Genomic DNA, 27,719 nt, shown 5'->3' with positions numbered 1-27,719 from the left:
CAGAAGTATGTGTACTTCCTAAAACATGGTTAGTTCTATCTGACTTTATAAAATCAATCTCAAGAGGTAAAACATCAAACGTGTAATCAATATCAAAATCAGATTCACTCTCAGCATCAAATTCATACATATGATCAAGTACAAATTCAGATTCAATGCATGAAGAGTGATAGGCATGCAGATTAGAATGAAGATCAGTCATGTATTCATCAAAAATATGGTCAATTATTTCAACACGAAATACATAAAGATCTTCAGATGGGTGTTTCATAGCATCAAGAATATTAAAATGAACAGTTATATCACCAAACTCCATAGATAGTGTGCCTACATATACATCTATCTTAGTTCTAGCAGTTTTCATAAAAGGTCTCCCTAAAATGATGAGAACTAATACTTTAGAAAATCCCTCCTCCATATTCAAAATATAAAAATCAACAGGGAAAATCAGTTCACCAACTCTAAGTAAGACATCCTCTATGAAACCAGCTGGATAGGCAACACTTCTATTAGCTAAATGAATTACCACATCAGTTGACTGCAAGGGACCAAGAGATAGAGAATTAAAAATAGACAGAGGCATCACACTAACAGAAGCTCCTAAATCTAGCATGGCATTGTCAAACTTACTGTTCCCTATAATACAAGGTATGCTGAATGTACCTGGATCTTTACATTTTTCAGGGATTTGGGGAACAGATTTACCAATCAATGCGGAGACATTTCTGCCCATACTAATTCTTTCACTTCCTTTAAGCTTCCGCTTATTAGTGCACAGCTCCTTCAAGAATTTAGCATATCTTGGAATTCGCTTTACTGCATCCAGCAGAGATATGTTTACTTCTACCTTCCTAAATGTTTCCAAGATCTCCTTCTCTGTCTCTTCCATTTTTTTGTTGGAAATTGCTCTTGGAGGGAATGGAAGAGGGATATGCTGCTTCTCTTTAGAGTCACCTACATAGAAACTGTTAGGTAACTTACTCTTTACATTTTCATTTTTGGCATCATCTTTTTCTGGAGTAGAGTGAGGTTGGGCAGGTTCCTTTGGTGGTTGAGGTTCTTGACACTGCTTTCCCGATCTCAATGTAATGGCACTCATATTTTTTGGATTCTGGACAGATTGAGAAGGTAATCTGTCAGAATTCTGGGACTGTTGTTGATTTAACTGTGTAGCCAATTGTCCTATCTGACTAGTTAAGCTCTGAATGGAAGCTCTGGTCTCTTTTGAAACTGCATGTTCTGCATAGTCATTTGTCTCACAAGTTCTTCAAGGGAAGGTTGTGGAGGAGCCTCAACTATTTGCTATTTCTGGGGCTGTTGCTGTTGTTGCTGCTGGATTGGTGGAGGAACGTATGGTCTGCTTGGGCCAGTAGCATTTTGAAAATAAGGCTGTTGTTGTTGCTGCTGCTGTTGTGAAGGATTCGACCATCTAAGGTTGGGATGATTCCTCCATCCGAGATTGTACCTGTTGGAGAGGTCATAATTATTTTGCTGTGGCTGATTTTGCTGCTGAGGTTGAGGAGGTCTGTTGTAGATGTTTCCAGCATAAGCTTCAGGCTGTTCAATTGCTTCAGATTATTGCACAGAAGGGCAAAGGTCTGTGTGGTGGTTGGCAGAGGAGCATAAATCATAGAGTCTGGCGACAGGTGCAGATTTTTTATTCATGGCCAGTTGGGTTACTAGGTTAACCAAGGCATCTAGTTTACCTTCAAGCTTCTTAGTCTCGCCTGATGAGGATGAATTTGTGGCTACTTCATGCACTCTTCTAATAACAATAGCATTACTTCTGGCACTAAATTGCTGGGAGTTGGAAACCATTTTCTCAATTAAATTTCTGGCTTCAGTAGGGGTCATGTCTCCAAGGGCTCCACCACTGGTAACATCTATCATACTTCTCTCCATGTTATTGAGTCCTTCATAAAATATTGGAGGAGAAGCTGCTCAGAAATCTGGTGGTGAGGGCAACTAGCACATAATTTTTTAAATCTCTTCCAGTATTCATATAGGCTCTCTCCACTGAGCTGCCTAATGCCTGAAATATCCTTTCTGATGGCCGTGGTCCTGGAAGTACGAAACTTTTTTTCTAAGAATACTCTCTTGAGGTCATCCCAGCTCGTGATGGACCTTGGAGCAAGGTAATATAACCAGTCCTTTGCCAATCCCTCTAAAGAATGTGGAAAGGCCTTCAGAAATATGTGATCCTCCTGGACATCTAGTGGTTTCATGGTGGAGCAGACAATATAAAATTCTTTCAGATGCTTGTGTGGGTCTTCACCTGCAAGGCCATGAAACTTTGGAAGCAAATGGATCAGTCCAGTTTTAAGAACATATGGGACATTCTCATCAGGGTATTGGATGCATAAGCTTTCGTAGGTGAAATCAGGTGCAGCCATTTCCCTTAGAGTCCTCTCACGGGGTGGAGGTTGTGCCATGTTCTTAGAATGTGCAAAATCAGAATGCTCAAAATCACCAATAACAAAATGCTCAGGTTGCTCAAAAGGTACTAAATGTTGTCTAACTAATCTATGAAATGTCCTATCTATCTCAGGATCAAAGGGTTGTAAGATGGATTGCCTCTAGTCATACATTACATTCAACATGCAAAACTAGTTGGCTTCTTATGCAAGTAACAGTGTAGGTTTGAACTACAGCTACCATTAAATGATATCCAAATGACTTGAAATTTTGTGAGCAACCTTATAAAATGATGAGAAGACAGCACAGAAAATTTCAAATGAAAATTCAAAGTCTAACTATATAAGCTAAAAATGATAAGTTAAGAAAAATAAGAGAATAATACTTGGAAAATAAAAAACTTTTGACAGAATTGCAATTTTTGGAAGAAGGAGACCTCAGCCGGCCTACAGCGACTATTATCGCATGGGAAATTATTTTTCTACCCCAAATACATATATAATAATAGTCATTCTGATACCCGGAGCAAAAGTTATGGCCGTTTGAAGTTGTGACAAAAATCAAATTTGCTACTTTTTTGGAACTTTCACATCTGACCAAACTAAGGGCTCCAGCTATTTTTCCCACAAAATATGGATCAAAAGAAGTGACCACAAAAAAAATCAGCCAAAAATAACAACTCCAGTTCAACAAAAGTGGTTGCTAAATCCGTCGCAAAGCACTATTCACAGCAAACACCAGAACTGAAACAGGGGAAGCGCTGAACAACAAAACTAAAATAGAACACACACACTAAACAAAATAACAAGGTACTAAACAGCACTAACACAATACTAAAACAACACTAACACAAGAATTAAACACTAACACGACACTAGCTATTATGAACCTTTGGACACTGCTCCCCGGCAACGGCGCCAAATTTGATCGAGGCCGTACCCGAATCAAATAAACATTAAAATGTAGTAACTAGGAAGTGATCCTAGGTCGTTTCCCAATGAGCAATGATAAACCAAATGTTCATAACAGATAGTAGGAAATAGTAACAAATTGGGGGGGGGGGGGAGGTTGTTTGTTTTTGTAAATTAAATAGCGAGTAAAATTGAATTAGAAAAATATCAGAATTAAAATATGTTGTTTCCCCTTGATTCACAAGCAAGTCTCTTATCCTAGGTTGCGAGAATTTATCCTTTATCAGTTTAACCACTTAATCCAACCCTAAATTAAATTACTAAGCGAAATTTAACATAAGGCATTCATTATGTGATTAAGCAACACATACACCAATTACTCATAAACGATCATTAAGCATGAACGTAAATTAAGCACAGAGACAATTAATCAAGCACTAAACATGCATGAATTAATAGCAACAAATTTAGAGTAATTAGTGAAGAGGAAAAACTGAACAAAATTTAACAGTAATAATAAAACCTCAAAGAGAACTGCGCTTGATCCTCAAGAGAAAGCAACGCTGGGGACTTAGCCTTCCATTAATCAATAGATAATGAACTTATAAATTGAAGAACGGAATTTTATTGCTACTGGAATTGCAAAACGAAAAAAATGTCTCAAAGAAAAACCTAAAACTAAAAAACAAAAATAGGAGAAAGAGAAGAGAGGGACAAGAGGGGGCTAAACTAGAACCTTGGTGCTATTATATAGTTTTCCAGCCCCAAAGCTTACAAATCTGTTTTAAATCCAAGCCCATAAATAAAATAAAATCAAATATATATAAGATAAGATAAGATAAGATCTAGATGAAATAATATCTAGATGAGATCAAATCTAAATAATATCTAGATAAGATAAGATAAGATCTAATTTTGTAGAATAAAATAGTCTGCCCTCTTCAAGTCCAAGCCCAATTCTGGATTCAAGCCCAATGCTTCATTAATTCCTGAAATTAGATTAAAAACATCAAATTAGCTGAATGGGCCCAAATAATAAAACTGCCTAATTAATTTGACAATTAAGACTAATCAACACTTAAAATGGTGCGAAAAAGGGTTAAGAAATAGGAGAAAATAATGGCACATCAGTAGTCTTCTGAAGGCGAGGACGCGTAGTCCTCTGAAAGTGAGGGCGTGTAGCCCTCTGAAGGTGAGGACGTGTAGTCCTCTGAAGGTGAGGACGTGTAGTCTTCAAGGCGAGGACGTGTAGTCTTCTTAAGGTGAGGGCGTGTAGCCCTCTAAAGGTGAGGACGTGTAGTCCTCAAGGCGAGGACGTGTAGTCCTCAAGGCGAGGACGTGTAGTCCTCAGAAGGTGAGGGCGTGTAGCCCTCTGAAGGTGAGGACCTATAGCCCTCTAAAGGCGAGGGCATGTAGCCTTCTGAAGTTAAGGACGTGTAGTCCTCAAGGGTCCACCATTATGAGAAAGCAAGAGATTGACTCATTGAGAGGGCCAGTCATTCCAAATTCAAAATGATTGGACAGTAGATGTAGGAAATCTATGTAGTTAACATGATTTTTTGGGATCCAGATGCATGTAACCTTTATCTTGAAATGTGGTAAATGCGGACTTCGTATGCAACAATGCGATGTAATGGAAAGTTGTACAATGCTCATGACATTTTTTCCCTATTTTGTGATTCTAATTTTGATTTGATTTTTTCGGATAACACAGATTGACTGTCCTTTTGAAAGAGGTGATAATTCATGCAACCTCATCCTATCCTTTGCAAATCTCTCTGGGAACTCCCTCAGAGTGTATGTTCTGTTTGATTTAAACACTTAACCATTTTGGAGTGATGGCAATGGAGTCATTTGACATTTAATCAATCCATTGAAAACCCAGAGTTTGTCACCCTCTTTTCATTTAAAAACATCGACGGGTGAGAACTTTTTATCTTCCCTAGGTTTGCTCGAGGCTTATGCACAGTGCCCCTTATTGCCCCAGTGTAGGGCTTTGAGGTATCAACCTTGTCTTTTTTCATGACCTTGTTGCAAGGAAGAAATAGTGCAGGTTCTTAAAAATGATTTTTCAAGGACAAGAAACATTTGAAGGATTTTTTTTTCAATTGACAGATTAAGTCAAATGATTTCTATTTTTGATAACTCACATTCTCTCTCAAAAAAGACAAACTTTCAGGAATGATAAAATGAGGTCACATGAATGTCTGTACTTTATTTGAGACACAGCCAATCAAATGTTTTTTTTCTTTTATTTTGAAACTTATTGTTTTGAACTTTACTCGTCGTTTTACGGCACCCTCACCAAATGTGTAGCACGAGTAATTTCTGATTGAACAGTCTTGGAAGTCCAAACTCAGGAGTGCAGGTCGCTAGAGCCAAACAAACCAATGGCTTGCGCCCACATTCCAGTGGAAGCAAAGATCTAATTACGAGAGGATGAGGGACAAAGATGTCAAATTTATCCATTTTATTTAGCATTGTAGCTGTGGTTTACAATAATGGCATAAACTTGAAAATCCTGATGAGTCATTAGAGACATCTAACAACAGCTTTCAAAATTGCCCCATGTGTGGTGTTGCTTGTCAATGTTAGGATTCACAAGCGATTCTCCTCAAATTTCAGCCAGCTTGCATTAATTAGACTTTGCACCTTATGCTTCAAGGTCATATAGTGCTCAATGGAATGTCCTGGAACTCCTCCATGATATGCAAATGTTGCGTTCGAGTCATATCCTTAGAAAAATGGAGGTTGAGGAACCTTGGCTGGGGTTATAGCAACCATTGAATTATCAAGTAGATATAGGAGCAAGTTAGCATATGACACCGGAATTTGGGGTGAATCCTACAGGCTTTTTGCTGCAAAATTCCTTTTTGGTTGGTGTTTTGGTTTGTGCTAAAGGTGGTGTTCATCATTGCAAGTGCGGTAGACCGACTTTGTGGTTGATTTAGGGATGGCCTTTGTGGATTATTGGGTGAGAGGGACTGTTATTGGCTGAGTAATGACATTGTTGGGCTGATGGGAAATTTGACCGTGTAGGAATGGCAGTCATAGAAAGGGTTTCTCCCTCATTCTCATCCTCTTCATTTGCCCCAGCTTTCTCACTCATCAAAGTAGGATGATCAAATTTGCCTCTTTTCAGACCCACTTCGATCCTTTTTCCGGCGAAGACCAAATTCGCAAAGCTTGAAGGTGCATACCCCACCATTTTTTCATAGTAAAACACTGGTAATGTGTCTACTATTATTGTGATAATCTCTTTCTCGGTCATTAGAGGTGCCACTTGAGCTGCCAGGTCTCTCCACCTTTGGGCGTATTCTTTGAAAGATTCATGCCCCTTTTTGCACATGTTCTATAGTTGCATCCTATCCGGACCCATATCAGAATTATACTGATACTGCCTAACGAAGGCAACCATTAGGTCCTTCCAAGAATCAACTCGGGAAGGTTCCAAGTTAGTGTACCAGGTAACAGCTACCCCAATAAGACTTTCTTGGAAGAAATATATCAACAGTTCCTCATCTTTTGCGTATGCCCCTATCTTCCGACAATACATCTTTAGATGGTTCTTGGGGCAAGTAGTCCCCTTGTACTTGTCAAAGTCTGGCACCTTGAACTTGGGAGAGGTGATGATATTGGGTACTAGGAACAAATTTTCTAGGTTAACAAAGGCATAATCTTCGCCTCCTTCAATGGCCCTGAGCCTTTCCTCTAGATGATCCAACTTTCCCATTTCTGCCATAGCATGAGGGTTTTTAACCGTTGTGGAATGTGAGGGGTGTGGTTGTGGGTGATACTGAGGGCCCTCCAAAGTGTTTTGCAGGGGTATACCACCAATTGCTTGCCCTTCAGTGGCATATCCGAGGCAAGGCTCAATGTCTGCTAGATTGTGGTGGGGCATTTCATGTGTCTCCCCCATGGGTTGAGAGACATGTGCATTATCAGTTTGAGGTTGTCAGCTTTCAATGAGTATGGGAGCAGAGTTATTGACATCCTCACTGGGAGTGTATGCCACATTGGGTGGTGTATAGTTGGGAGGCAAGCCATATGGTGGGAAGGCGTGCTTGTTTTGAATTTGCACATAATAGGGGCCGCTCATACTTCTCAAATCTTTGCCTACCATAGCTGAGGTTGGATGATTCATTCGGTTGAGGCCAGATGGGGGCATCGGGTTCACCTTAGCAACAGCGCTGGTAGCGGCAACTGCAACCGCATTTGCTTCCATTATGTTCTTCATGCTTATCATGGCCTTCATCATTGTGGCCATTTTCTCTTTCATGGCCTCCATGTTGGCCTTCATCTGCTTTTGCACCTCCTCTACTTCACCCATTACTCTAGCTCTAGCACGGGTTCGGTAAGGGCACTGTAAAGCATGTTCTTTCCTTTTGATAACAATGATTAAGTTCATTTTTTTCAAGGAAAGAATGCAATGAGCAATGCAACCAATGAAAGGCATGGATGTATGCGAATGATGCACAGTTGAAGTATTGCGAATTTTTACGCAAGACATAGGGTTGAATCAATTTAGATTTTCAACATGGTCCATGACATCTTTGTCAAGGTGAAACTGGAAGTAACATGGACATCAACAATCCTAAATGTGTTTGGCAGTAGACAAAGGAACGATGTAACTTGATCCATCTTTTGCCCCAATTTTTGCATGATGGTTACTTCCATACTTCAAATTGACTTTATGAACCTTTTTCATAAAAGCATGAGCTTGGTTCAACCCCATAACCCAAGGAATGGCAATTTCAATTGCCAATAATTTGACAACATTTCACAGAGATGAATGACTCGAGCATACTTAAGCTATGTATGGCAAATGTAATTATGAAATTGAGATGCCCGAAGAAACATCTTAGTTAACCATGCATTAGGTACCATGTTCAATCATTTTGTTTTTAAGTGAAATGGGTTTATGATCCCAACATGGTTGGCTCATGGAACCGAACATATGCAACTAAGAATGCAGCGTGAATTTTCATGCTTCCTTTTTGTTTTTGTTTTGCAGAGGAAAATGCAAGGATCATGCATGAGTAAACATGAAAACAAATGGTATGCAAAAACATGTTAGATGCAGATGCATGGTGATGAAGTGACTTATGCAAAATGCAATGCATGAATATGGTAAGTGACAAATGCAGGAACGATATGTCCATTACGATGCCATGAAGAGATGCTTATGCGGTGCATGATATGAATGCATTTACGGACACGAGAGACCGAAAAATCATATCTTCTTACTTGCGCATTTGGGGACGCAATGCCCCATGTGTACAGTTAAGAAGGTGATATGGACCTTCCAGCTTCCCGTGACAAAAGACGAGACCAACATACAATGCATGCGTGACGACATGATGCAGATGCGCAAAAGTGCAACAGGGGGATGTACACAACATGGGCATATCCTCAAATAATCATACAGCAAAGGCGTATATGACATTTAGGTTATATGCATGGCAGTGTTTAAAACGCACGCAGCGTGTTCGCTTCGTGCCCCTATTTTAGGGACCTAAACGGGAGGAACTAAAAGGCTTTTAGTGATAATTCCCAAGGTGGTCATATCTCTCTTAATGGTTTCTAGAGGTATCATCCCCTTCGAAAAACATATTGCGGCAGTAGGGACTACCAGCAACAATATGTTATCAAAGAGAAAAACTCTAGATGAGGCTTCGCTATTATCAAGCAAGTCGGAGACCCAGCATGACCACATATTCACCTCCACTCCTTATGTTCCCATGGACCCGGGAATAAGGCCCCTTTTCAACTCACCGTGTGTCCAAATAGTGTTGGTGTTTGTGTGCATCAAATGAATAAATATCTATCTCATGCATACATTTCAAAAACACACTAAAAGCATCAAAGAGTTATATATAAGAACGTAAGAGAAATAAAAGGAAACTGACAAAAGAGGAAGTCATGATATTGCATGAGATTAGAAGACCTAACTCTCTAAAAAGTGTCCCTAGTGGAGTTTCCGACTGTCGCAACCTACCCTTTGGCGGGAGGGCGACGCGAGACTCACGGGTGCGTCTTCCATGGGAGAAAAATGCGCAGAGTCGCCACCAATGTTTATTTGAGGAAAACGTCGGAAAAACCGGAAAGGTGTGGTCTACGAACTTTAATCGTGAAAGGTTCGGGAGTTATTTTTACGCATGAGGAAGGTGTTAGCACCTCATGCGTCCGTCACAAGGGACGATAACCTTTAACCAAGTGTGCAATATCATGTCTTTGATTTGTTTTATTTTCCCTTTTTTACATTTTTATGTCTTTGTATGCCTTTTGTATTTTTTATCTTTTTGTAGTCGACAAGGGTGTTTACCTTGCTCCTACGTATCCTCAATGGAAATCAGACCTACGTAGTTCTTTTAGAACTAAACGTTGGTTAAGTTGTTTTGATCTTTTTCCGCAAGATCGATTTTAACCACACAAAATTCGTTCAAGGCATTGGACCATTAAACGATCTTTTGATTCTTTTGAAAGGAGAGAAACGTTAAGGCATTGGACCATTAACGATCTCTTGGGGTGGTCGACAAAAGTGGGGTTTTTGCTCCTACGTATCCTCAATTGCGATGAGGAAATCAGACCTATGTAGTTCTTGCAAAAGTGGTAAAGTTACATGTTGATTTTATGCTTTTGAACGGTCCATGTTAACCAATAAAAGCAAAGAGGATCGTTTAAGGCGTTGGACCTTAAAACGGTTTTTAGTGATTTTTGCGGACAAAGCTTGATTTGTGAGTTGATTTTAGCCTTAGTTTCACTTTGGTTATTAGTCAATTCATTCAAGGAAACTTCCAAAGAAAAACGTCCGATTGATTTTTTTGATTATTTTATTCAAAGATATTTTGATTATTTTATTATTATTTTACCTTTTTTTGGTTTAACTGAGGTTACAGCGTGAATGATCGGTTAGATTTTGCTTTAACAGTGATGAAACGACATTACAACACAAATGATCGGTTGAAATTCATTTTATCATTTATTAGGCGAGATAACGGCTTAAATAAACGGTTAAAGCACGTTAAAAACGGAAGAAAAGAAAATTGAAAGTAAGCGAAATGAAAGTGAAAGTACACAAAACAAGTAGGGACCACTAAGGGGGCATAGAATGAATTGAAAGATTCGATTTCGAGAACTTACCGGTTGAAGACCGAAGAACGACGAAGAATGAACGAAGAACGACGAAGAATGAACGAAGAACGGTGAAGAACATTGAAGAATTTCCACAGAATAGCTTATGGAAATGTCTTGGAAGCGTTACAGAAGCACTTTGACTCGATTTTTCTTCGCGGAAATGTGTTTTTTATCCAAAATAGCCAAAATGCATAGCTTAGGGGTCATGAACATTTTTGAAACATCCCTCCTCGCCTATTTATAGGGAAAAAGGGAGGTGCTTGCTACCCAGACGCTTCCTGAGAAAGATTTCTAAGCGCATCCCAATTACTAAGTTCACCCCCCTTTTTGTACTTTACGGAAAAGTTACGAAAGCCTTACGGAAGTGTTTGAGATTTGATTTTCATCTTTTTTTCTCTTCCCTTTCACCAATGTTAAGTGAAACATGTTTACCCAAGGTTTTCGGAAATTTTACGGAAGCATTACGGAAGCCACGGAAGCCCCGGAAACCATTTTTCAACAACGTGGAGGAGTTTGCCGCCCAGTTGCTTCCTCCTTAAGCAACCCAACTTCCAAAATGTTTTGGAAGGGCCTAGATTCAATTGCTATTTACACCCCTATCTTGATAAGTTCACCCTCCATTTTTGTGTTTTTGGTCGTTTTCTTTCCAAAATCTCACGAAACTATACGGATTCAACTGCGATGAGTGTTAAGCCTTCCGAAGTGATCAACAATGGTCCTCAGATGAAAATAGAGTGTAAAAATTTATTTACACACACCCCACTTTGCTAAATACACTCCCGTTTCGTGTTTTTGACTGATTTCTTCTTGAAACATCTCGGAACTTTACGGATTCTACAACGATGGGTGTTAAACATTTTGAGGTGGTCAAACGAAGGTCGCATGCCGACAAACAATGGTCCCCGGACGAAATTAGGGTATGACAACAAGTCTTGGGATGAGTACCTTCCTTATATGGAGTTTTCCTATAACCAGGGGGTCCATAGAAGTACCAGGCAGTCACCTTTTGTAGTTGTCTATGGGTTCAATCCTCTCACACCTTTGGACCTAATTCCCCTTCCACTTGACACTTCTTTTATGCATAAAGAAGGTGTATCTAGGTCAGAGTTTGTGAAGAAATTACATGAGAGGGTTAAGAACCAAATAGAGAACCAAATAAAGGTGTATGCAACTAAAGGCAATAGAGGGAGGAAGAAGTTGGTGCTTAATGAAGGCGATTGGATTTGGCTCCATCTTAGGAAGGATAGATTTCCTACTAAGAGAAAGTCCAAACCTAGCCCAAGAGGTGATGGCCCTTTTCATATCTTGGAGAGGATCAATAACAATGCTTATAGGCTAGACCTCCCAAAGGAGTATAGAGTTAGCAACACCTTTAACATTACTGATTTGGTTCCTTTTGCAAGTGTAGTTGATTCAGATGATGAGGGGTTTGCAGATTTCAAGACAAATCCTCTTCCAGAGGGAGGGGACGATGCAATCCTCCCAAGGAGGGGACCCATCACCAGAGCCATGGCTAGGAGACTCCAGGAAGATTGGGCCAGAGATGCAGGAAAAGGCCCTAGGGTTCTCATGAGCCTTAGGGTAGGTTTTGGGCTCATGGGCTAAGTACGAGCCCACTTATCTTTGTACATATTAGATTAGGGTTTCATTATTTTTTGGGCCTTGTATTTAGGGTTCCATAGTGTAGGGAGGGTACCCCACAAATTTAGGGTACACTAGTAATGTAGGATTTTGCTGCCTTTGTATTTTAGGGCACCTAAAGTAGTTTTTGTATTAGGGATAATTTTGTAATTTCACATGCATTAAGTGCACTATTTGATGTGTGTTGGGAGATAAATTTAATTGAATTGGGAGAAGCCAAATCCAATTAAATTTTGGACCAGCCTAAGGGGGAGGTGAACATTTGCTTGCTACTGTTAAACAAGTGGTCTCAGATATCTTAAGAGGGGGGGGAGGGGGTTGAATTAAGATATTACAAACTATTTCCCCAATTAAAAATTCTACTTTGATTTTAATGCAAGTTCCAAGTTCCCTTAAAGATGAATTTCTAAATGATGATTCAAATTAAACAATTTGAATGTAAATGTTAAGCAACAATAAATAAAAGAGTTTAAGGGAAGAGAAAGTGCAAACACAGTTTTTATAGTGGTTCAGCAAAGTCCGTTGCCTACGTCCAGTCCCCAAGAAACCCGCTTGGGAGTTCCACTATCTCTCAAATCCTTTACACTTTCTGAAACACACAAGGACAACCCTTCCTTTGTGTTCAAATGATTTACAACAAGAGACTCTCAGTCTCTTAGCCCTTTGATTAGAAAAAGAAGAAGAAGAAGATGATCTCTCTTGAAAGAGATCGATGTTTACAATGAAGCACTCAATTCCTTATTGAATAACACAAGTGTTTGGCCAAGGAATGTTGGATGATAAGTTATTTTTGTTTGAGAGGATTATGCCTTTTGAGAACAGGGAAAACTCTGAGAGAATTTCATGCCCAAGTCACATATATATAGGCCTTTGATGGTCATTCAAAATTTAAATGAAAAGATGTGACTGCTGGGAATTATTTTCGAAAATCCTTAATGGTAATTGATTACTATAATGGTGTAATCGATTACACAGTTACTTCTAAAGAGTTATGTCTCTTCACATTTGAAATTTGAATTTTTAAATACTGGTAATCGATTACACAACTTCCACTTCCAGTAACTTCCACTTCCAACTTCCATTTTCAACTTTCAACTTCCAATAACTTTCACTTCCAACTTCAACTTCCAGTAACTTCCACTTCCAACTTCCATTTTCAACTTTCAACTTCCAATAACTTCCACTTCCAACTTCCAACTTTCAACTTTGAAATTTAAATTCAAATTTCATAGGGCTGTTTTAAAACGTTCCAAATCACTGGTAATCGATTACAAGCCATGTGTAATCGATTACATACTTTCTAAAACATATTAAAACATTTAAAAGCGTTTAAAAACAATTTAAATCAAATCCTTTGGCCAAACCTTTTGATGTTTCAACTTGGAAGATTCTAGAGGTTTGCTTGATCATATATCTTGGATTTCTTGGATTGAATAAAACTTGAGAAGTGTGTTCCTTTAGCATCATCAAAACATCTTCTTGAAGCCTTGCTTCTACAGCTACACCCCATTGCCACATCATATAGTCACACTTTGTGTATGTCCTTCATGCTTTACATGCCTTATGACACCTAAGCACACTTAGTGGAGAATCTTGGATTTGATCTTGGATTAGTGGCCTGAACCATAGTTGAAATTCACTAATAATAATTCCTTTCTTTTGGAGAATCTGTGAATCAAGTCTCTGCAATATTTTGATTGATTGATAAATATTCCATTCTTTGTTTGTGCTTTGATGATTATTGTTGATTAATTGTTGTTGATGATTGTTTTAGCACTTTTGATTGTGCTTGATGAATGTGGTTAACTTTATGATGCTTGTTTTTCAATGTCTATTTTTTTATCTTTGATTGTTGTTGATAATAGTTACAATGAGTGTGTAGGTTTTATGAGTAAAGAATAGTTATTTTTTATAGAAAAAGCTATGTCTTAGGGTCTGGTAATCAATTACCACTCCCTGTAATCGATTACCATAGAGCAGCAGACTGTAATCGATTACACAAGACTGTAATCGATGACCAGAAAGCCTGGTTAGTTACAGGATAAGCCTGTAATCGATTACCAGAGGCTGTCGATTACAGCTTGTCCCTGCCTATAAAAAGCTGCACTTTCTCTCTTTTTACGCAGAACCCTGTTCGACGACCGGCAAGTGTACCGGATCACGCAAGTTGTATAAAATGGTAAGAACTGAGTATCGAACTCTTGGGGAACTTGTTTTACTTGGTAAAACTGTGGTTTAGTAAATAAGCGTCTTGTTGTAAAAGGTTTGTGTGTAGTATGGACACGTGTGTAAACTAACTAATCAAAGGTAAATAAAAAGGTGAGTAGTGGTGGGTGCGAAAGCAGATGGTCAACGTGTTGGTCTTCCTACTGGGCGACTGATGCTGCTAAAGATGTTCTCTACCTAACAACGTTCCTGTGTTCTATGTTGTCTCCTGGACTGCTAAACCCCGATGTCTCGTGCATGTTTAGCCTAATCCTAATCAAGCATCATCCTCAGATCCCTCTTGTAGGACTAAACTTGACCAGAACTGCATTAAGACATACATACCAACAACTAGGTTACCGTACCCCGATCCCTCGTGAAAATACAATAAACTAGCCCCGTCCTATCAAGTTCTAAGGATCAAACCATTTCCTAATGTTGAATGACCCTAACTAAGCATGAATCTATGAGATCAAGGCAAAAGCATACTAAAATGAAGTACTAATAGCACAGAGAACACATGCAACATCATTAGATAGATATAAGAGTATTTACATCAAGTACCCCATAGGAAGAACCAACTAAGGATTTAGCCCTCCATAGCTGGGAAGCTTCTCTTACAAAGATGAAAAAAGAGAAAATGAAAGATTGGGAAGTACAATTGGTGAGGATGTCTCCTTCACCTGTAGAAACCTCACAATCACTCAAATTCTCATCCAATACTCTGCATGATAACTTCCTCTTCAATCGCTGCTGTCCCTCAGGATCTTCACACCAGAAGTTCTCTCTGCCACTCAGCCACTTAGATGAATGCTTCCAAGAATAGAGAAAACGCCAAAAATTGAGAACTCCCTTCCATTTCTGATTTCAGGCTTTAAATAGTGTTGCTGATTTTTTGTCGTTCGCTCAGCCACATTCTGGTTCGCTTACCCAAATTAAGTGACATTTGGCTTAGCACGCCTCTTCTTCGCTCAGCCTGGAGGTGCAAGTGGTGAACTTAGCAAGTTTGACTCTCGCTCAGCACACCTGTACAGGTCATCTTCTTCCAGGTTCTTCTATGCGCTCAGCCAATCATGTTGCGCCCAGAGAATTATGCGCTCAGCCAGAGGAGGATGGCTTAGCGAACTGCAAAAATCAAATTTCACCAAACTTGCTTATTTTACCTGAAATTGAAATGGAAAGGTTATTAAATACACAAAAGTGGGACACTAAGTACTTATTACCTAAATTTACCAAAAAGTACTTACAATACTAAAAAAAGAACTGTAAATGAAAGGAGTCGAATACAATTTACACAGCTTTTTTACACAAAAGTTAGTCATATTAACCGACTAACATACCCTCACAAAAGTTACACAAAAGAACTGTAAATTTACAGTTTTGTTTGTCCTCAAGCAAATAAAGAATAGCTCACTGGTCCCCAAGTGACAAAACATGCAATGATTATGTACCAATGTGTGTAACTCCCAAAATATCAGTTGCATGATAACAAATGAAACAAAAATGCCTTTATCAATTGCTTTTCACAAGGCATGCAGTTTTTCATAGAAAAGAACATGTTAGCAAGCAACACAACTAAATAAAGCTAGGTAGGAGACAAGTGTCATGGAAAGATGCTTAGCCGAAATCAAACAGTTTCTGTTTCACTCAAGCATAAGTGTTTAAGCTTTTTATCAATAACGACTAGCAAGAGGTCCAATCTTTGAACTTCATCTCATGTCATAAAGTCAGAAATGCATAAATTGAATCAGAAGGACTTTTATTGGCTTGTAATGAGGCTGGGCTACAAAAATATTAGTTTTTCTAGGAATCAAAGGCTTAAATTCTAAGAGAGCACAAATCCTAGACTTAACCAATTAGTCTTTTTAATATACTCAGCTTGCTCATTAGCCTTTCACTTGACTTGTTCTAACAACACACTCACTTATTTGAACTCTTTTCTTTTTTTTTGTATTTATTTATTTGTTGTGTGTGTTGTTGTTTCTTACCTTTAAACATTAACCATCAAACAGACTCCCCCAAATTTGGGGTGAAATTGTCCTAAACCAATGTGCCCTCTTAAAACCTAAGCAAGGTAAATAGGAATTTGATCGAGGCCGTACCCGAATCAAATAAACATGAAAATGCAGTAACTAGGAAGTGATCCTAGGTCGTTTCCCAACGAGCAGTGACAAGCCAAATGTTCATAATATACTTGCAGTAACAGTAACGATGGGGGGGGGTTTGGTTGTTTGGTAATTAAAGAGCAGAACAAATAAAATGGAATACGAAACTACTAATATTAAAAACGGGTTGTTTCCTCTGATTCAGAAGCCACTCTCTTATCCTGGGTTATGGAGAATTCGTCCCTAACAGTCAACCGCTTAATCCAACCCTATTTCAATTTACTAAGCGAAAATCAACTTAGGGTTTTCAATACGTGATTAGGCACCACATACACCAGTTAGCCCTTCGTCCATTAAGCATGAACGCAAGTTAGGCTCAGAGGCAATTAATCGAACACGAAGCGTGCACTGATTAATATTCACGAAATTGGGATAACTGGTGAAGGGAAAACTGCCAGGAAACCACATTACAAACGAAACCTCAAAGAGAGTTGGGCTTCGTCCTCAAAAGGAAACAACACCACAAAATCTAGCCTTCCATGGATTCAAACAGAAAACGCAAATGAAACATGAAGCAGAAACGTAAATGAACAAGAACGTAAATGAAAAGAAACGTAAATGAACAGAAACGTAAATGAACGTAGAAGAAGAAGCAAGAATGAACTCGTAATTAGAAGCAGAAAACGGAAATTTGCATTAAGAACGAAAACTGTAACAAGGGAACAGAAAAACGTGAAAACCTAAAACCAAAGCTCTGAATAATGAAAATAGCCTAGCAGAATAGAATGCCCTACACGAATCCCAAGGCAGCTATTTAAAAAGAGTCACTCAAAGTCACTGGGCCCTATTACAATACTCTGGTCCAAAACGAAATAAACACTGAACAACCTAAAATAAAATTGCGAAATTTCCTAATTAGAAATTAACTAAGGTAAGCGCTGCTTTATTTGCCCTCTTCAAGTCCACAACCAAAATCCGGATTAAGCCCAATGTTTCATTAATTCCTGAAATTAGATTAAAAACATCAAATTAGCTAAATGAGCCCAAATAATAAAACTGCCTAATTAATTGACAATTAAGACCAATCAAAAATTAAAATGGTGCAAAAAGGGTTTAGAAAATAGAAGAAAATGATGGCACATCAAAACCCCCCATACTTAGCCTTTTGCACTCCTGGGCAAAATGAAACAAAGAACAAAATCCAAGGATATCAAAGGGAGACAAACAAAAACATTCACATATTTCTCAATGAACATCAAGGAATGAAAGGAATGGGTAACATCTAACATAAGGAGATCCAAAAAGTCAAGACATTCATGAAAATCATCCAAGCAACCCAATCATGGCAAAATAGTTAATCAGCTCAAGAATGAAAAGTGATAAAGCCTCACAAGATATACACTCTATCTCTCAAGTGTCTAGGCTACTATTTACCCTCAAAGCACCCATGAAAGCAAACACCACATAAACTTGGCAAGATTCTAAAATTGACAATCAACCCATAAACACAAGCACATGAGGATCAAAAGGTCTTTTAAGGTTGTAATGGGGCCAAGGACAAGGTATGGAGAAATATGGAATAAGTGGCTAAATCCCAAAGGAATAGAGGAGCAAAGGGGAATAAGTGCATATTAAGAAAAAAATAAGAAAATAAAAAGAAGTAAAGATAAAAATTAAACATGAAGAGTAGAACCAAGAGTTTCATCATTCTTGTGCCATTTAAGATCTTATTCACTCAACTTTATTGCTTTTCTTTTTCTTTTTTCGAATTTTTTTTTTTAGATTTTTTTTTTACTCTTTAGCCTTTGAGAAACAACATTTCATTCAGCATGTCCAACATTTAACCAATATACAATGTACATCAAGTATGGCCCAAAATACATCATGAAGCATAGCAAACAAAACAAGTTGTCCAATGAACAAAAACCCCCCACACTTATTCCCAAAACAATTCCAAAGCTCCAAAATTCCTTAAGGATATGGTAATATCATGGTTTTTCACTTAAGGCTTGTAGTGAGCTTCAAAACAAGGAAAGGGAAACAAGGCTCAAAAGGGCTATCAAAGGAATTAATTCAAGGTAAGTCCATTTGGCTAGAAGCTTATAAGAACAAAATTGCCTTAATCATTTCCAAATATGCATGTGAATTAGGACGCATCAACAAGAATCAAGCCAAGGCTATTGTGCAAGCAATCAATGGGGCAAAACACACCAAATGATTATAATGATGGATGGCTCAAATTCTCACAAAGGTAAAATCATCACTTTCAAATTTAGTTTCAAAACTATCATGACATGTAGAGAAGAATCAAGGATTTCAAGTCACAAAATGTCAAGAACTTTTATTTTCAAAACAATTACCCATTTCTTGAACATATCCTATAATTCAAAGAAAAACATGCAAAGTCGTACGTGCACACGAAATTGACCCAAAATATTAAACTGAAAATCCGACGAAACTAACAACATTAACAAATTAACACAACTAACAAATTAACAAAACCAACAAAACTAGCAAAACCAAAGAACACTCCCCCCATACTTAAACAACACATTGTCCTCAATGTAGCACAATTAAAAGATTAAAAACAATTAAATCATCAAAGAGAATCAGACAAGTGTAATAAAAGCAAAGAAGGAGATAGGAAAAGAAAAACTCCCTAAGTCATGGTGGAGGAAGAGTAGGGTGGAGTAAGGAAGTCTCTTCCACCACTACGTCCACTAAAGAAGGGTTCGTGAGGAATGGCTTAAGTCGATGTCCGTTGACCTTGAAGCTCTTGTTTGTGGAGTCGCTTTTGATCTCAACTGTACCATAAGGAAAAACATTAGTAACAACAAAAGGACCAATCCACTTAGACCTCAACTTACCACTCATGAGTCCAAGCCTAGAATTATACAATAACACTTTTTGCCCAACCACGAAGTCTTTTTTAACTATCATGCTATCATGGAACTTCTTGGTCTTTTCTTTGTAGAACTTGGCATTCTCGTAGGCTTCTAGGCGGATTTCATCTAACTCACTCAGTTGCAACTTCCTTTCCTCGCCAACTTGATCCATAGAGAAGTTGCAAGTCTTCACTGCCCAGTATGTTTTGTGCTCAATTTCCACTGGAAGATGACATGCCTTTCCAAAGACAACCCGATAAGGAGACATTCCTATGGGTGCTTTGTAGGCAGTCCGATGTGCCCAGAGAGCATCATCAAGCCTGGTACTCCAATCTTTCCTGCTTGGCTGCACAATCTTCTCTAGAATTCTCTTGATTTCCCTATTAGAAATTTCTGCCTGTCCATTAGTCTGGGGGTGGTATGGTGTGGATACCCTGTGTACCACCCCGTACTTTTTAAGCAGGGCATGCATTGTCCTGTTGCAAAAATGGGTTCCTTGATCACTAACAATTGCTTTAGGTACTCCAAACCTGCAAAACAGATTAGACCTGACAAAGTCTGCGACAACTTTAGCATCATTAGTTCTAGTGGGCTTGGCTTCCACCCATTTTGAAACATAATCAACTGCAAGGAGAATATAAACATAACCAAAAGAGACAGGAAAAGGACCCATGAAATCTATACCCCAGACATCAAACACCTCACCGAATAGCATAGGTTGCTGAGGCATTTGTTGTCGCCATGTCAGTGTATTTCCTGCTCTCTGACACTGCTCACAAGTGCTGTAGATCTTCCACGCATCTTTAAAGATGGTGGGCCAATAAAAACCACAATCAAGCACTTTGCGAGCTGTCCTTTGAACACCCAGATGACCTCCCGGTGTGGAAGAATGACAGAACTGCAGGACTGAGTCAGTCTCATGATCTGGAATGCACCGTCTAATGACCTGATCACTGCACAATTTCCACACGTAGGGGTCATCCCAAATAAAATGCTTAGCATCACTTTTAATCTTATCTTTTTGGGCCTTAGATGCTAAGGGAGGAAAAACAGAGGCAACTAAATAATTGACAATGTTAGCAAACCAGGGAGTAGAAAGAGAGTCAGAAATACTATACAATATATACAAATGATCATCCGGGAAATCATCCCGAATAGGTGAATCTGCATCAGAGACACGTTCGATCCGACTCAAATGATCAGCAACTAGATTTTGTGCTCCGCTCCTATCACGGATCTCCAAGTCAAACTCTTGGAGCCAGAGCATCCATCGGATCAACCTAGGCTTAGAATCAGCCTTCTTCAACAAGTACTTTAGAGCTGCATGGTCAGTATAAACAATAATGCGAGTACCAAGCAAATAAGATCGAAATTTTTCAAGAGCAAAAACTATGGCTAGAAGCTCTTTCTCAATAGTAGTATAATTTGCTTGGGCAGCATCTAAAGTCCTAGAAGCATAATATATCACCCTGGGCAATTTATCAATTTTTGAGCAAGGACAGCCCCCAATGCATAATTTGATGCATGACACATAAGCTCAAAAGGGGCTGTCCAATCGGGTGCCTGGATGATGGGGGTGGTAGTCAACGCTCTTTTGAGGCAATCAAAAGCCTCTTTGCATTTGTCATTAAAGTCAAACTCCACCTCCTTTTGCAACAAGTTGGACAGTGGAAGGGCTACTTTGCTAAAATCCCTTATAAAGCGCCTGTAGAATCCTGCATGACCAAGAAAAGATCGCACCTCTCGCACACAAGAGGGGTAAGGCAATTGTGAAATAACAGAAATTTTTGCAGGATCTACTTCAATACCCTTATTGGAAATAATGTGGCCTAAAACTATACCTTGCTCAACCATAAAATGACATTTTTCAAAATTTAGAACAAGGTTAGTTTCAATGCATCAATTCAAAACTTTTTCCAAACTATTCAAACAACCATCAAAAGAGGATCCATATACAGTGAAATCATCCATAAACACCTCTATGCAATTTTCTAAAAAATCACTGAAAATACTAATCATGCACCGCTGGAAGGTACCAGGGGCATTGCACAGGCCGAAAGGCATCCTCCTATAAGCAAAAGTGTCGAAGGGGCAGGTGAATGTGGTCTTTTCCTGATCCTCAGGAGCAATAGTAATTTGCATATAACCAGAAAAACCATCAAGGAAACAGTAGTGGGATTTACCTGCCAGGCGTTCAAGCATCTGGTCAATGAATGGCAGGGGAAAATGGTCCTTTTTGGTAACCTGGTTCAGCCTTCTATAGTCAATGCAGACTCTCCAACTGTTCTGCACCCGAGTAGGAATCAGCTCCTCCTTCTCATTTCTGATCACTGTGAGGCCAGTCTTTTTCGGGACTACCTGGACGCGACTCACCCATTGGCTGTCGGAGATAGGATAAATGATTCCAGCTTGCAAAAGCTTGGTTATCTCCTTCTTCACTACATCAAGAATCACCGGGTTGAGTCTTCTCTGTGGCTGTCTTACTGGTTTAGCTCCATCCTCTAAATTTATTCGATGCATACATGTGGATGGGCTAATACCAGGAATGTCCGCCAGGGTCCAGCCTATAGCCTTCTTATGCTTCTTGAGAACTGACAACAACTTCTCCTCTTGCTCATCAGCAAGGGAGGCAGATATAATCACTGGAAAACTCTTGCTATCATCCAAGTAAGCGTATTTTAAATTTGATGGCAGAGGCTTCAATTCTGGTGTGGTCGGCTGGACAGTGGTAGAAGGAGATGGTTTCTCAGCCTTTACCTCATAAAGAAAGTCAGAGGTATGTGTACTTCCTGAAACATGGTTAGTCCTATCTGACTCTATAAAATCAATCTCAAGAGGTAAAACACCACCACCAGGCATGCAATCAATATCACTTTCAGATTCACTCTCAGCATCAAATTCAGACATATGATCAAATACAATTTCAGACTCAATGCATGAAGAGTGAGAGGCATGCAGATTAGAATAAAGATCAATCATGTATTCATCAACAACATGGTCAATTATTTCAGCACGAAATACAGAAAGATCTTCAGATGGGTATTTCATAGCATCCAGAATATTAAAATGAACAGTTATATCACCAAACTCCATGGACAGTGTGCCTGCATAAACATCTATCTTAGTTCTAGCAGTTTTCATAAAGGGTCTGCCTAGAATGATGGGAACTGATCCTTGAGAAAATCCATCTTCCATATTCAAGATATAAAAATCAACAGGGAAAATCAGTTCACCAACTCTAACTAAGACATCTTCTATGAAACCAACAGGATAGGCAACACTTCTATTAGCTAAATGAATTACCACATCAGTTGACTGCAAGGGACCTAGAGATAGAGAATTAAAAATCGACAGAGGCATAACACTAACAGAGGCTCCTAAATCTAGCATGGCATTGTCAAACTTACTATTCCCTATAATACAAGGTATGCTGAATGTACCTGGATCTTTGCATTTTTCAGGAATTTGAGGAACAGATTTACTAATCAATGCGGAGACATTTCTGCCCATGCTAATGCATTCACTTCCTTTAAGCTTCCGCTTATTAGTGCACAGCTCCTTCAAGAATTTGGCATATCTTGGAATTTGCTTTATTGCATCCAACAGAGGTATGTTTACCTCTACTTTTCTAAACGTTTCCAAGATCTCTTTCTCTGCCTCTTCCATTTTTTTGTTGGAAACTGCTCTTGGAGGGAATGGAAGAGGGGGAATGTGCTGCTTCTGCAAATCAGAATTACCTGTGGAAGAAGATTCACCTGCACAGAAATTGTTAGGTAGATTTTTGTCATCACCTTTTTCTGGAATAGAGTGAAGTTTGGCAGGTTCATTTGCAGATGAGGAAGGTGCTACGGGTTGAGGTCCTTGACACTGCTTTCCTGACCTCAATGAAATGGCACTGACATTTTTGGGATTTTGGACAGCTTGAGAAGGCAGCTTGTCAGAATTCTAGGACTATTGTTGATTCAATTGGGTAGCTAATTGTCCCATCTGATTGGTTAAGCTCTGAATGGAGGCTCTGGTCTCTTGCTGAAACTGCATGTTCTGCATAGTCATTTGCCTCACAAGTTCTTCGAGGGAAGGTTGTGGAGGGGCCTCAACTGTTGGCTGTTTCTGGGGTTGTTGCTGTTGTTGGATTGGTGGAGGAATGTATGGTCTGCTTGGGCCAACAGCATTTTGGAAGGAAGGAGCAGGCTGCTGTTGTTGTTGCTGAGGGCTGGACCATCTGAGGTTAGGGTGATTCCTTCATCCAGGGTTGTATCTGTTGCTGGAAAGGTCATAATTGCTCTGCTGTGGTTGATTTTGCTGCTGAGGTTGAGGAGGTCTATTGTAAATATTTGCAGCATAAGCTTCAGGTTGCTCAATTGCTCCAGGTTGCTGCATGGAAGGGCAAAGGTCTGTATGGTGGTCAGCAGAGGAGCACAAACCACAAACCCTTGCGACAGGTACAGATTTCTGATTCAAGGCCAGCTGGGTTACCAAGTTGACCAACACATCCAGTTTGCCTTCAAGCTTCTTAGTTTCTGATGATGCAGATGGGTTTGTAGCTACCTCATGCACTCCTCTAATGACTATGGCATCATTTCTGGCGCTAAACTGTTGGGAGTTGGAGGCCATCTTCTCAATTAAATTTCTGGCTTCAGCAGGGGTCATGTCTCCAAGGGCTCCACCACTGGCATCATCTATCATACTTCTCTCCATATTACTGAGTCCTTCATAAAAATATTGGAGAAGAAGCTATTCTGAAATCTGATGGTGGGGGCAACTGGCACATAGTTTCTTAAATCTCTCCCAGTACTCATACAGGCTCTCTCCACTGAGTTGTCTAATACCTGAGATATCCTTCCTGATGGTTGTGGTCCTGGAAGCAGGGAAAATTTTTTCTAAGAATACTCTCTTAAGGTCATCCCAGCTCGTGATGGACCTTGGAGCAAGGTAATACAGCCAGTCCTTTGCCACTCCTTCTAATGAATGAGGAAAAGCCTTCAGAAATATGTGATCCTCTTGGACATCTGGGGGTTTCATGGTGGAGCAGACAATGTGAAATTCTTTCAAATGTTTGTGCGGGTCTTCACCTGCAAGGCCATGAAACTTTGGAAGCAAATGAATCAGTCCAGTTTTAAGAACATATGGGACATCCTCATCAGGGTATTGGATGCATAAGCTTTCATAGGTGAAATCAGGTGCAGCCATTTCCCTTAGAGTCCTCTCACGAGGTGGAGGTTGTGCCATGTTCTCAGAATGTGCAAAATCAGAATGCTCAGAATCAGAATGCTCAAAATTATAATGCTCAAGATCAGGATGTTCAAAATCACCAATAACAGAATGCACAGATTCACCAGTTATGGAATGCTCAGAATGATCAAAAGGTATAAAATGATGCCTAACTAATCTATGAAATGTCCTATCTATCTCAGGATCAAAGGGTTGTAAGTCAGATGGATTGCCTCTAGTCATACACTACATTCAGCATGCACACAACTAGTTGCCTTGTCATGTAAATAAAGGTGTAGGTTTGAACTACAGCTACCCTCAAATGATATCCAAATGACTTGAAGTTTTGTGAGCAACCTTATAAAATGATGAGAAGATAGCACAAAAAATTTCAGACAAAAATTCAAAGTCTAACTATGAAAGCTAAAATTGGTAGGTTAAGAAAAATAAGTGAATAAAACTTGAAAAATAAAAAACTTTTGACAGAATCGCTTTTTTTGGATGATGTATGGCCGGCTGCCACGGCATAGGAAATTTTTTTCTACCCCAAATGCATATATAATAATTGCGATTCTGATAACCGGAGCAAAAGTTATGGCCGTTTGAAGTTTTGACAAACACAAAATTTGCTAGTTTTTTGGAACTTTCAAATCTGACCAAACTAAAGGCTCTAGCTATTTTTCCCACAAAATATGGATTAAAAGAAGTTACCACAAAAAAATTCAGCCAAAAATAACAACCCTAGCTACTAAAACAAAAAATCCCAAATAATTCAGCATGGGTGGTCGCTAAAATCCGTCTCTAATTAATTTCTACTACTACTCTGTTTTTCCGCAAGCTGATTTCTACTACTACTCTGTTTTCAAGCACAATCTTCACAGCAAAACACCCAAGACTGAAACAGGGGAAACGCTTAATGGGAAAACTGAAACAGAACACACATTAAACAAAATACCAGGACACTAAACAACACTAACACACATACTAACACAATACTAACAATTAAACATAAAACACGAAAGGATTAAACACACAACACTAGCTAGCTATTATGAACCTTTGGACACTGCTCCCCGGCAACGGCGCCAAATTTGATCGAGGCCGTACTCGAATCAAATAAACATGAAAATGCAGTAACTAGGAAGTGATCCTAGGTCGTTTCCCAACGAGCAGTGACAGGCCAAATGTTCATAATATACTTGCAGTAACAGTAACGATGGGGGGGGGGGTTGGTTGTTTGGTAATTAAAGAGCAGAACAAATAAAATGGAATACGAAACTACTAATATTAAAAACGGGTTGTTTCCTCTGATTCAGAAGCCACTCTCTTATCCTGGGTTATGGAGAATTCGTCCCTAACAGTCAACCGCTTAATCCAACCCTATTTCAATTTACTAAGCGAAAATCAACTTAGGGTTTTCAATACGTGATTAGGCACCACATACACCAGTTAGCCCTTCGTCCATTAAGCATGAACGCAAGTTAGGCTCAGAGGCAATTAATCGAACACGAAGCGTGCACTGATTAATATTCACGAAATTGGGATAACTGGTGAAGGGAAAACTGCCAGGAAACCACATTACAAACGAAACCTCAAAGAGAGTTGGGCTTCGTCCTCAAAAGGAAACAACACCAGAAAATCTAGCCTTCCATGGATTCAAACAGAAAACGCAAATGAAACATGAAACAGAAACGTAAATGAACAAGAACGTAAATGAAAAGAAACGTAAATGAACAGAAACGTAAATGAACGTAGAAGAAGAAGCAAGAATGAACTCGTAATTAGAAGCAGAAAACGGAAATTTGCATTAAGAACGAAAACTGTAACAAGGGAACAGAAAAACATGAAAACCTAAAACCAAAGCTCTGAATAATGAAAATAGCCTAGCAGAATAGAATGCCCTACACGAATCCCAAGGCAGCTATTTAAAAAGAGTCACTCAAAGTCACTGGGCCCTATTACAATACTCTGGCCCAAAACGAAATAAACACTAAACAACATAAAATAAAATTGCGAAATTTCCTAATTAGAAATTAACTAAGGTAAGCACTGCTTTATTTGCCCTCTTCAAGTCCACAACCAAAATCCGGATTAAGCCCAATGTTTCATTAATTCCTGAAATTAGATTAAAAACATCAAATTAGCTAAATGAGCCCAAATAATAAAACTGCCTAATTAATTGACAATTAAGACCAATCAAAAATTAAAATGGTGCAAAAAGGGTTTAGAAAATAGAAGAAAATGATGGCACATCAGAATTACAACTCAAGGCTCACGGTTCAATACAATTACAGTTTAGCTCAAAGATGGGTGAAAATGATATAATCATTGATAACAACTAAGCTTTTGGTCAAGTGGCTTGTATATACAACAATGGCCTTCATCATTTCCAATTCATACATTTCATTATAAATTTCAGAGATTGATGCAAAAATTAATACTCTATGCTAGTCGTTCTCTCAACAATTAAGTTCATACTCTCACCGGTTTATTATCAAGCTTTTCTTTCACAATCAACATGTCTACTGACTAACATTTCTAACTGTGAGCCTACTTTCTTGTTCTTTCTCATCTAACATACACACTTGCTCAACTCTTGATAAAAAAACACTCTTCATTTCAATCATGCATTCATTCTACAATCAATTCACAACACCAATTCCACAAAAAGATCAAGTGTTTGCACTGCATACTCAGAGAATCAAGTTAAGTTGTTCAGTATGCTTCAAAACATGCATACTAATTATCCACAGAAAGACAAATATATAATTATAAATATAAACCAAAATCACCAAAAACAATGTACTAAAACTATAATAATTATAATAATTTCCAAAAAGGAAAAATAAGGAATTTAGAATTCCTGTGACTAGTCCCGTGTGCCCTGTGTGTCCTGCATATCCTCCTCATCTGTCAGATGTAAAACTGGGGTAGCTGGAGGAGTGAATGACAGTCTCAGGACTAGCATGGTAGGGTCTTCTGGCATCTCCATGATGGGTGTAGGAGGATCTGCTACTTGCTGAGCAAAAGATAGGTCCATCCCTACTGAGAGTGGATCTTCTGGGGTCTGTGGTGTCCTTTTAGGAGTAGTAGCCTCTTGTCTCAACTGTGACTCACCTGCTTCAACAGTCTCATTGATCGAGGCCGTACCCGAATCAAATAAACATTAAAATGTAGTAACTAGGAAGTGATCCTAGGTCGTTTCCCAA

The 27,719-nt window shown here is 39.0% G+C and overlaps 1 non-coding gene and 1 pseudogene across 1 annotated transcript; one reads left to right on the top strand and one right to left on the bottom strand.

The window, feature by feature from the left end:
• Positions 1 to 27,719, bottom strand: part of LOC121174179 (uncharacterized) — an 84,502-nt pseudogene that overhangs the window by 47,083 nt on the left and 9,700 nt on the right.
• LOC121174228 (small nucleolar RNA R71) lies at positions 24,044 to 24,150 on the top strand. The gene has a single exon (XR_005890124.1). It is a non-coding gene; the product is annotated as a small nucleolar RNA R71 (small nucleolar RNA).

The sequence above is a fragment of the Glycine max genome, chromosome 19 (assembly GCF_000004515.6).
Source record: "Glycine max cultivar Williams 82 chromosome 19, Glycine_max_v4.0, whole genome shotgun sequence".
NCBI lineage: Eukaryota > Viridiplantae > Streptophyta > Magnoliopsida > Fabales > Fabaceae > Glycine > Glycine max.
Note: the sequence above shows the minus strand (reverse complement) of the source record. Positions and strands in the feature narration are given on the sequence as shown.